Raw genomic sequence first — 12,347 nt, 5'->3', positions numbered from 1 at the left:
AAGTGAGTTTGTTTCTCGTGCTGTTTCGGTTTCGCTTTCAACAGCCGACTGATGACGGTAACTTCAAAGTGAGCTGATAGGTCATGTGAGGCATGAAAAAACTGCAATATAATCACTTCTTCTACATGTATTGTCATTCCGGCTCATGAGGAAGGCTGGCTTCAGCACTGTAGTGAATTAAAATGATGAAGCAGCGACTATATGGACGTTTTTCCATGCCTCGCATGACATATAACCACACTTTGACGTACGGCTATCATTGGAAACCAAAACAGCATGACAGAAAAATTCGATTGTAATTTATTTTAGTAGTCGTAGGCAAATACCACATGGCAATTCATGCATAGTAGTGTCTTCCGCATCATTGTAGAGCATAAGACATGCCACGAAAATTATCTGTCTGTACTCCTTCAAGTTCTTGTATTGTCAAAGATCTTGTGATGGACCTCAGGGTCTACTTGCTAGTGCGTGGGCATTGCAAAGAGCTGAGTCTAGATGCCTGTGACAGGAAGGAGCAAACGCATTTAATGACTGATGAAGATCAGCACTGCTCCAGGAGAAGTGCAGCACCACGCAAACTTGCAGTGATGACGGTGACGGAGACTTCTGGTGTTAGCAACACGAATTTCCACCATTCTAACTCCGCCAGATAGGTTGCGCTAAGTGATTTCCATTGGATATAAGTGTTGTGTGGGACGTTTCACAGTGGTTCTGCAGGGGAGTCACAGCAAGCACGATCTAACTTTTTCGTCTTGACCACGATGTAGATCCTGTGTTCGCGCTGATGTCTGAATACCTGAGGCATTTGTTATTAACTAGCATGACAGATCCCCATTTTATGAGATCCGGGGGTTTCGAGTGGTTCATAGAAATGTTTCTCAACTTATTCAAGTATTCTCTAACCCAGTGGGGCCAAAAGGCTTGTAATTGGTTCTCTCTGAGTCGTCAAATGTTCCTCAGTTGGTCTGGTGGGGAGCAGGGAGTGTTTGACATGCTAAACAAAGGGAATGATGTGAGCCATTGTCCAGCCAGAAAACTCAATAAATAGAGGGCAGGGTCCATCAACACTTCTGAAAACAAAGGTGAGGGGATGAGAGTTCAACATTGCCTCCACTTCTGTAAGAATGATAATGAGGTCATTCTCGCTGACCATTTGTCTTCCCAGCACCCTTTACTGACTGCACAAGTCTTCCATAAAACCCTACCCACCACGGGAAATGTGGGCAAATAAACTTCTATTGTATATTCGAAACCATGAAGAATGAGAGAATGTCAGGATCTTGAATCATGCTCCATATTTTCTTCAGTTGCTTAAAAGATTTCACGAAAGTTCATGCATTGTCAGTGTTTACTAATACCTGTGCTACACGGGTACGTTGAAATGACATTCGAGTCGAACGGCATTCGAAACTTCAAATGGCATTCGGACTGGATGGATCCGCACGGTGCTACACGACTATTCCAAAAGCATTCGAAAGCTTCAGTATTCTGCCGCCAAGCTACAGGGGTGCTGCTGCCATCAAGTTTTGTTTTAAACAAATATAGCAGCAACAATTAATTTGTATAGTTACAGCCCGCTATAAAATTGCTACTTTTAAAAGTAATATGTCATTTATAATAAATTTTACTATTTATTCATTACTAAACGCATCTGTTCTAACAGAGGCCGATGCCCAAAGCCCTGCCATTTTTTGTGTGCGGTCTGTTGGCTACAATGGGCTCTATCTCTTGCGTGTGTCGCAAAAACGAAAATGTGCAATAAACTTCGAATAAAAAAAAAGTTCACTAAAATGTACACACAGACGCACTCGCACACAAAATAAAAAGACAAAACACAGCAACAGCACCAAGTGAAAAAACTGGCACCGGGCCAAAATGGCTGCCTTTCTTTCCTACGATGGGTTCCAGAGTATGCGGTAAATATTTGCTTCCTAACAAAACTTCTGGAAAAGATCCGTGTAGTGTATATAAATAGTATTTAGAATTTCATTGTTTAACGAACGTATTTGCTCTTCAAAACTTATGCTGCCATCTATGGCGCGAAGACGCTGCGGTAGAGAGTAGTCGCGCTTGCTCCTCGAAGGCATTCCAAAATCTCGAATGTCTCCGCGGAGCTCAGTCGACTGGATTGTCATGTGAACCGAATGCCGTTCAAAGACGTCGTGTAGCAACGCAGGTTTAGCTGTCGAGTCAAATGACATTCGTTTGGAAGGCATTGGAGACGCCCGTGTAGCACAGGTATAACACGGTCACCATCTGGGCAGAAATCGACAAAAGGCATGAAGGAAATTGACAGCCGTTATGTCATCAACTGGTTCGAAATGTACAGCCATTGTGACAGTACAGTCAAAAAGAGTGAGGTATACTTTCCTCTGATCTTCATTAGGGACAAGAAGAGATCCTGCAAATTAGTCGATGCCAATGATGAGGAAGGAGGTTGCAGTCTTGGAAGGTCTACAAGTAAAAGGGTTTCCTGGTCAAATATTGTAGACTGCGCCTTCCAACAAATAAAACATTTGCATTTCAGTTTCTTCGCTGACTGCCATCCTCAAGGAATCCAATATCTTTCATGGATCTTCATAAGGGTGTCACAAGCACCAGCATGAAAAACCTTCGCGTGAGCTTGCCAGATAAGTGTAATCAACGACGAATCCTTTGGAAGCAGAATAGGACAACTGGCTGCATGTATTTCGTTTATGCTCGTTGCTCTTCCTAGGACTCGTAATAAGCCCTTGTTGTTGATACTCGGTCTTAGTTGTATCAAGCGTCCTGGAAGGAAAGCTCTCTGTTCCAACAGGCAGTTAACTTCCACTGCAAAGTGGCGCTTTTGCTCGACGCCATTCAAATGCCTTTCAGCATTGACTTCTTCAGATGAACGTTCCCCTATCTTTTTGGGCCTGTTTAGGTTGTGCAGGTATCTAAAAATCTATGCTGTTAATCACAGTAGCCTCATTAAAGAGCTGAAGGTCTTGATGTCGAATAGAGGCTCATCCTGGATCTTGATTTCGAATGTGTGACGGTAGCCAATTTTTGATTGGGCATTGCACGCTGTACGGCTTCTTTCGAAATTTGGCCCGGCTGACCTGCCTTATCCCTTATCCACTGTGGATATAGATGGCAACAGCTTGTCTATGGAGATGCCTCTTGTAAGTAGATGAACTGGGTTCTCCTTGCCAGAACAGAATCGCCAGAGTGAAAGATCGGTAGAGTGCATATCTCTTTAACTTTGTTGCACACAGATGTCTTCCACATACGTGGATCTTTCAAAATCCAGCTGGGAACTATTTGTGAGTCCATTTAAAAAGGTCACATCGCTGAGGCCAAGGTCACCGTTATGAGAAACAGCTGTACATTCGCACAGCCATCAAAGCTGACATCAACTTTAGCCTTGTTAGAGTTACTGTTTTCAAAGGTGCAACCCTTGTCTTCGAGAGCAGTAAAACTGTGTCAACTCTTCTGCAAGATCCATGTCTGCATAAATACGTTGCCACACCATAGGCACTCTGACCAGCATCTGCGGAAAGATGAAGCTCAGCTTGGCTGATAGGTCCTTTATGCTATTGCAGCTCCTAGATTCTTCGGAATGCTGAAATCCTCAAGTGTATCTATATCTTTATATCTTCTCTCCATTTAAGGCAGGTGTCAGCCAAATGTGCTGGCAAAGGGCCATCCTTTTGAACATTTGCTTCTAATAGGTCTTGAAGAAGAATATTTGCCTGCACCAAAAAAGGTGCAAGGAAACCCAGTGGGTCATAGAGCTCTGCGACAGCTTTGAGTACGAAGTGCTTCGTGACTTGATGGTATTCGATGAAATGAATCTTAATTCAGGGCTTAAATGAAAAGTAGTCTGTCCACACATTCCAAGACAGCCCTAAAACCTAATTTATTTATTTATTGTCAACTGTATTTGTCTCTTGCATGTTACTAGGTTTGAGGATGTGCAAGCTATTTGAAGACTGTGAACATAGACTGAATACATAATGGACTTGGGGATTACATTGGCTGAGGAATTCATTTCTATAACGAAAAGCATTGTGCTTAAAATGCACCCCTGGGGAACTCCATATTCTTGAACGAAGTTTCTTGAGAGGTATGAGCATAGACGTATGTGAAAAGAACGATTGGACAGCAAATTATTTAGCCAGATTAACATCCTGCCACCAATGCAAAGCTCTGCTGGGTCGCAAGAATCCCAACCGTCCAGGTTGTCGTATGTCTTCTCGGGGCTGAAGAAGAGGGCAAGACAGTGCTGTTTGTGTATAAAAGCTTCTCTGACAGTATTTTTGAGGCAAACTAAATGGTCTGTTGTTGAACATGCCTTTTTAAAACTGCATTGATGGACATGACATGAAAGTATGACAATACTTTTACTACTCGTACTAAGACACCTATACCCTACTGGTACAGAATTAACTCTATAGCTCACAACAATGTCACTTCCTATAAATACCTCGGAGTTTACCTAACAAGTAAATTTTCATGGCATGTTCATGCGAAATATATCAGTAACAATGCTAATCGTGCTCTCGGTTATCTGCATAATAACTTCTCTCAAGCGCCAAAGCATCCCAAACTAATTTTTTATCAAACATTTTAAGTTTCAAAATTTATTTCCCATCTAACAAAACAGATGGAAGAATTGTAGAAAAAAGCTGCCCTTGGCCGGCTTCACGAGTCTACAATCCTAATGATCGGCAGGGAGGCAGCATAAGAGTTTATGCAGTTTTAAAAACAAGCACATCAAGGAAACACCAAAGAATACACGAAACAGCAATATGTATACATAAGGAAACTTAGAATTTGACCTAAACTAGAATATGACTCCGTAATATGGGATCCAGCTCTTTGTACACTAACTGAAGACATTGAAGCAATCCAACATCAATCAATGCACTTCATTCTATTATGCCTGAACTGCGAGTGTTTCTCTAACAAAGTCACAACTAGGTCTACCGAACTTACACACTAGAAAGAAAGCTTCCCATTTGTGTTTGTTTCACTATTTATTTCTATAACTCCTTACTGAAAACTTTATTAATTTCTGAACCAACTTATCAACATGTGTCGATCACAGACATAAGATTTGCACCCGACATTGCTGTATAATAATAATTGGTTTTGGGGAAAGGGAATGGCGCATTATCTGTCTCATATATCGTTGGACACCTGAACTGAGCCGTAAGGGAAGGGATAAAGGAGGGAGTGAAAGAAGGAAGGAAGAGGTGCCGTAGTGGACGACTCCGGAATAATTTCGACCACCTGGGGATCTTTAACGTGCACTGACATCGCACAGATCATTGGAGCGTGTGCGTTTCACCGCCATCGAAACGTGGCCGCCGCGGTCGGGTTCGAACCCGTGTGCTCCGGCGCAGTAGACGAGCGCCTTAACCAAAGACCGTAGGCATGTCAGCGTTTCCGGCAGCGTTTAGAATTGTTCGTTACATGACCCGATTGCCATTAAACACACTGCAATTTTCCTTTCATTTTTTTATTTCGTTTTGGTACCGCCTTTAGATTGGGTACAAGTTCAGAAGATCAACAAATCAGATGGCTTCCTACTATATACAACCTGAATGCACTTCACCGTGAAAGCATCACGATTCGCCGACTCAGGCGCCCCGCTGCCTGGGGGTCGGCGGCCAGTGTCTCGCGGTCGTGAGCCGCCTCTTCACGTGTCCGTGATGATCGGCCGTTGCGACTCGGCCAAGGCCGGTCGACGACTTCACAACGACACGAACTGGCAGCACCTCAGTCGCGAGTGGCTGCCTTCACCTTGTCCTTCACTCAGGCTGCTGTGTGGCTCCACTGGTGGCGGGTTGAATTCCGGTGTGAGGTCAGCGACAGACTGATACGGCGGCATAAGATTGGCGCGCGACGAGAGCACAGGCTCGGCGATGCCATCCTCGATTTCAATCTGACAGCAGGATGCAAGGCAACCCATTTTGCCTGGGCTCGTTTGCGGTGACTTGGTAGACAGTGAGTGGCAGATGTTACCTTATGCTGGTCGGGGCTTCAAGACCGCCGTCCTCTTGAAATGTGTCTACGCTCCCTTGGTGAACAGGGGTACCAACGGTAAATGACTGTAGTTCTACGACGCAGCGACGATCGCAAGCTCCGACATTCGACATTCGAAGGGAATCGCGCGTGGCGCCCCTATTGCCGCGTGGCGTTCTTCTTCATCGTCGTCAGCTAAGGAAAGTTGAGAGTTTCGTTCCGTAATGATTCCGCCGGGCGACGAAACTAACAATAGACTCTGTTACGAGTGCGCGAGCAGTATGCTTTGCTCGCTGCGCGCGAGGCTCTTGCTGGCCTCACGCGCCCGACGGAATGCAAAAGATAAATATGAAGCTATGGAGAAAGGAAATGCATCTCGTGCTAGGCGCCTTAACCGTGCAGTGAAGCAAGGGATGAAAGGAGGAATTAAGGGGTACGCGGGGAATTAAATACAGGTACCTATACAGGCAGTGAGGGATGTAAGCTGCGTGCAGCCGCCTCAGTGGTTATTGCGCTCGGCTGCTGAGCACAGTTAGGTCACAGGGTCAAATAATAATAATAATTGGTTTTTCGGGAAAGGGAATGACGCAGTATCTGTCTCATATATCGTTGGACACCTGAACCGCGCTGTAAGGGAAGGGATAAAGGAGGGAGTGAAAGAAGAAAGAGGTGCCGTAGTGGAGGACTCCGGAATAATTTTTACCACCTGGGGAACTTTAAGGTGCACTGATGTCGCACAGCACACGGCCGCGCCTTAGCATTTTGCCTCCATAAAAACGCAGCCGCCGCGGTCGAACTGATTATGGAAAAACCTGACGTGCACCCGCTTTCAGCTCAAAACATCCCTAAAGGCTTACCTGCCGAAATTCGAAAAAAAAAGTCTGAAAATGAATGACCTACCAATTTGCTTTACTTTTTGTTGTGCAATGGAGAGAACTGGAGACGACGGCTTCCGCAAGTATCGTACTCTCACGATCTCGCTAGCCAACCACACACGTCTGGAAGCCATAGCTTGCGTTTGTAGGTTTTAAGTATATGTAAATAAATATGTCACGTGGAAAGAAAAGACGCAGTAACTATCTCACTCTCGGTGGACACCTCAACCGCTCAGTGAGGGAATAGGTAAAGGAGGGAGTGGAAGAAGGAAGACCACCTTTTGTGTTTCGCCTCAATCTAAACGCGGCCGGAATTTGGCCGGGCAGCCGCCGACGGTCGGGTAAAATTCCGGCCGCGTTTCAAATTCCGACGACGATCACGCGAAACCGGGGGTAGTGAGACGACTATGAGACAACCAGCAGTCTAAAACTCTGGATGAAGCAGAGATGGGGTGTGGCGGACTCCTCCAATTATTGTTTTTCACCAAAGTTCCCGATATTATTTTGCTGTGACATGCGAGGCATTCGGGCCGAAAGTTGCGGCAGGGAACCCCACATGCCGGATGTTTGTCGGCGTTTCCTGCAGCATTCGTTACATGACCCGATTGCCGTGAAAGAGAGGTTAATTTTTGTTTCATATTCTTTTATTTTGCTTTGGCACAACCTTTAGATTGGGTACACGTTCATAAGATCAACAAATCAGATTGCTTCCGACTATGCACAACCTAAATGCACTTCACCGCACGAGCATCACGATTAGCCGACCCAGGCGCCCCGCTGCCTGGTGCTCGCCGGCCAGTGTGTCGCGATCGTGAGCCACCTCTTCACCTGTCTGTGATGCTCGGCCGTTGCGACTTGCCAAGACCTGTTGACGACTTCACAACGGCACGAACTGGCAGCACCTCAGCCGCGAGTGGCTGCCTTCACCTTGTCCTTCGCTCAGTCTGCTGTGTGGCTCCACTGGTGGCGGGTTGAATTCCGGTGTGAGGTCAGCGACAGGCTGATACGGCGGCATAAGATTGGCGCGCGACGAGAGCACAGGCTCGGCGATGCCATCCTCGATTTCAATCCGACAGCAGGATGCAAGGCAACCCATTTTGCCTGGGTTCGTTTGCGGTGACGTCGTAGACTGTGAGTGGCAGGTGTTACCTTGTGCTGGTCGGGGCTTGAAGCGCGTCAACCTCTTGAATTGTGCCTACGCTCCCTTGGTGCAAAGGGGCACCAACGGTAAATGACCGGAGTTCTGCAGCGCAGCGACGATCGCAAGGTGACTTTCGACATTCGAAGGGAAACGCGCGTGGCGCCCCTATTGCCGCGGGGCGTACTTCTTAGTTGTTATCAGCTAAGTTTTGTTCCCCGATGCCTACCAACTAATCAGCCAAGTGGCCGAACAGCAACCAGTGAATATGCATGTTGTGATTCTTGTACACATTTAGTGCTGTAATCGGCATCTACTGTTTTCATTGTTGCATAAATTGGAGACATCTGGCGCGGCGAATGAATTCCAGGTGCCTACCGCGCAGTGAGGGATGGAAGCTTCGTGCAGCCGTCGAAGTAGTTCAGTCGTTATTGCGTTCGGCTGCTGAGCAAAATTAGGTCACAGGATAAAAGTTGAGTTGAGGTGTTGAATGCTACAGGTAGGATTACCCTTGCTTATTCTGCCGGCAATTGCGCCGCCGTAGTGTCACTTCTATATTATTAATGTCCTAAAACATGTCGGATCTACCCCACTATGCGCACAGTCACTTATAATAGCACATATTCCACTCCGTACTCACCATCTATGCACACATTCACTCCACACAGTCCACTCCAGAAGTCACCATCTATGCACATATTCAGTCACAGTAGAACATAGTCCATCGCAGTGCTACAATCCATACACACATTCGCTCACAGTATAACAGTCCACTCCAGAAGACACCATCTACGCACAAATTCAATCACAGTAGATCATAGTCCGTTCCTGCTGTCACCATTTAGAAACGAGATCAGTGTCCTGCAGAAATGTTAAAAGAAGGCATGCAGCCTCTCTTCTGCATGTCTGGTTCCCACTCGGGTAGACAATGTCCTGAACTGTGCTCTGAAGGATTCTTTTCTTCTTGAAGGAAGCGAACATCGCATACCTTTCCGCGTAGTACTCTGGGCAGTACATAATATAATAATGTTCGATTGCCCCGCACAGACTACATAAAGAACAGCGGAGACGATGCCATGCCCGTCTTATGCATCCAGGCAGGAGTGCGAGCAGAGGCCGCGCGAATTCGATGTAGTTGATTGTCCTGGGATATTCTCAGTCCTTTGGTCACACATGGCTCATGGGGCGCACTCCACAGCACAGGATACCGAAATGATCGACCACCGTTTTCCTGTAGAGACTTTTCCCATCTCGAGGTACTTTTTTGGATGGATTCCTTGACAGAGCATTATGGGGGAGACTGTCTGGCACCTCATTGCCTCTTCATGGGAGAGGGCACCCATTGAAAATATTGAGTAAAGCCTCTGATGTGCAGGTTCTGCACCAAGCGTAGAGAGCTTATAGACAAGGGATGAGTAGGGAATCCGCGCTCTAATTCTCTGAAGGGCGGATTTTTAATCAGGATGACAACAGGTTGAGCCGCACGAGACCCTAGCTTCCGTAAAGCCGCATCAAAAGCAACGCTTTCGGCCGTTCGGGAGGATACGACAGCAGTAAAGGGTACAGACCACTTACAGTCCAAAGAAGGAATGTAAAAGGCTGCTGCGCTAGCTTGTTTGTCCTTGTTTACTGAACCATCCGTGGAAATTTGTAGATGGCACGCATACTCTGTTTCCAAATGTTCAAGTACGAGCAAACGCGTTGCTGCTAAAGGAAAGCTGCGCTTTGCGCTCGCACGGGGATTTGTGACCTAACAGTCGAGGGTCGGAAAAGACCAGGGGGGTTTCAACGACTTTAATGTGTAAAGAACTAAGAGTATTAAGCGCCAAGTAGGCCTTCGACTCATATCTCTTGCTGAGCCGGTGGAGAAAAGATCGCCCAGCTAACGTCTCTCCTAGGCGGCCAAGATGCTTGAGTAATCTCTGAGAAGCGACAAGGCTAAGATGTTTCGACAGTCATGAAGTACTGCCTTGTTCGCAGTCTCCTGAGGAACTCCAGTGGTTCTTCTTAGGCCCTTTCTGTGGAGAACTTCGAGTCGTTCAAGCTGTGATGCCGAGGGGGAAATTAAAGGCAATTTATACATTATGCGACTGACCACCAGCGCTTCGTGAAGTTTGACTATTGAAAAAGGATGGCTTCTCCATCGCTCACATGCAGTTCTACGGATCACATTGAGACGCGGAGATAGAGATGAAATAATCGCGTCGACAGCTTTTCGCCACTGTAGACGGGAGTCAATAATGACGCCCAGGAAGCGCGTGTGGTTGAATTGGCGGATGCAAGAGTGACCAAGGTCTATCTTCAACAGCGCTGGACGTCTTCCTACACCTGAAACAGAAAAAAGCTGGAGTTTTCCACTGATAGAGACAATTCCACACCTTGAAGGTAAGCTTGTACCGAAAGTAGAGCCTGTCGAGCTATCAGGGCTAATGGCTTGTGTTGGTAGCCAGTAATCTACATACAGATGTCGTCAGGGCATATTGACATACGCACTTGCCTGCAATTTTTTAGGAACGAATCGGGAACGCCAGCCATTACGACGTTAAAGAGCGTGAGGGAAAGAACACTTCCTTGAGGTGCACCTCGTGATAGAACCCTTTTGGTGCCTAATGTACTCCCTAACCGTACACGAACCGCACGATCACTTATAAACTTGTAAACGAGTCGTAACATATGGCCCTGTATGCCCATGGCTTGCAAACTGTTTAGAATTGAGCTCTTAAGCACATTGTCATAAGCATTTGCAACGTCAAGGAAAATGGCTAAGGTGGAAAAGCCGAAACTCTGGTGTTCAATGTGACTCACCAAGTCTAAGATGAAGACAATCAAATGCCAGCTGGTTTTAGATGGAGGCTACTACGGCACCTCTTTCTTGCTTTCTTCTTTCTCTTCCCCTCTATCCCTTCTTTACGGGTGGTTCGGGTGTCCACCGAAATATGTGAGAGAGTTACAGCGCCATTTCCTTTCCTCAAAAACCAATTTTCATTTCCGTAACGCAAAATGCGTCCTTGCGTTTTTACTCTCCCCTTTATTCCTTCCTTGACGGCGCGGTTGAGGTGACCACCGAGAGTGAGGAAGTTACTGCGCCTCTCCTTTCCACATGACACATTCTTGCAACCTACGAGCGAAAACGATGGCTTCCAGACGTCTGTGGTTGGCTAACGAGATCGTGAGAGTGTATACTTACAGAAGCCGTCGCCTCCCGGTCTCGGCACTCCATTGCAAAAGTTTGGCTGAGGCTTAGCTAAAGTGTTAAGCCTGGGTACCTCGAAGAGAAAAGCTCCGTGGTGATGCTCGTGGTTTAGTTTAAGGTTTCATACATGCTGCTTTTGAGCCAACTCCCACCCTACCACTTCTGGGTCTTCTCCTCCTTCCATGGCGAAAGGTCAGACGACGGAGGCTAGCTAGCGCATGGCGGCGACGGCGGCTGCGGCAGCAGCGACCACCTGCGCTCCGCGTGATGTCGCTCGGTTTCGCGCATGCGCAGCTGTGACTAATCTGTAGTGTCGCTCACGCGAAGCCCCGGTGTTGACGAGCCTAGTGAAACTTTTCGCTTCAAAAGTAAAGCGTAATAGTCAGTAGGCCCTTCGATTTGAGGTTTTTTTCGAATTTCGGCGGGTAAACCTTAGGCGATGTTTTGGGGCTCAAGTCGGGTGCACGTCTGGTTTTTCCACAATCAATTCGGTAATTCGGGGCTTTCCAGGTTTTTCGAAGCGATCATAATTCTGTAGTTCATAAAACTGTATTTTTGCTTATTTTTTAACAATCTGTATATGGCAGGTGACACGAACACAAAAAATATGTTTTGTAAATCTGATTGTTCAACCTCATGCCGGAGTCGTTCATGTGTTGATAACCAGTCATGCAGGGATGAACTGCCTCATCAGCTTGTTCACGAATCTCAACCGGTTTCTAGCAATAACCTAGGTGGGACCACCTACGAGCGTCGAGGCACGGCTCTGTACATGTTTATCATTAAGCACTGGCTCAAGCTCCGGCACGCCATGACTCAGTTACCTCCGCCCCCTCCCCCCCCCCCCCCCTTCACGTCCCAGAGTCACGTTCAAACCAACACGCTCGTTCCCGCGGCTAAGCAGTACGTCAACGGCATCCGGAACGCACACTCCTCCCCCAGCGGACACTCCGCGGTGGCTGAATGACTTTGGCGTTCGGCTGGAAATTCCAAGTGTCGACAGCGAATCCCCGCTGCGACGGCCGCATTTCAGTGGGGTCTAAATACAGAATATTGGCAGTGGCTTAGCTCCGCTATGCCATGATGTACGTAGGTACGTTTCCGTGGCTGAGCTTGTTGGCACCGTATGTTTAACTATGAGAGACAT

Source organism: Amblyomma americanum, chromosome 1 (genome assembly GCF_052857255.1).
Source record: "Amblyomma americanum isolate KBUSLIRL-KWMA chromosome 1, ASM5285725v1, whole genome shotgun sequence".
NCBI classification, from domain to species: domain Eukaryota; kingdom Metazoa; phylum Arthropoda; class Arachnida; order Ixodida; family Ixodidae; genus Amblyomma; species Amblyomma americanum.
Note: the sequence above shows the minus strand (reverse complement) of the source record.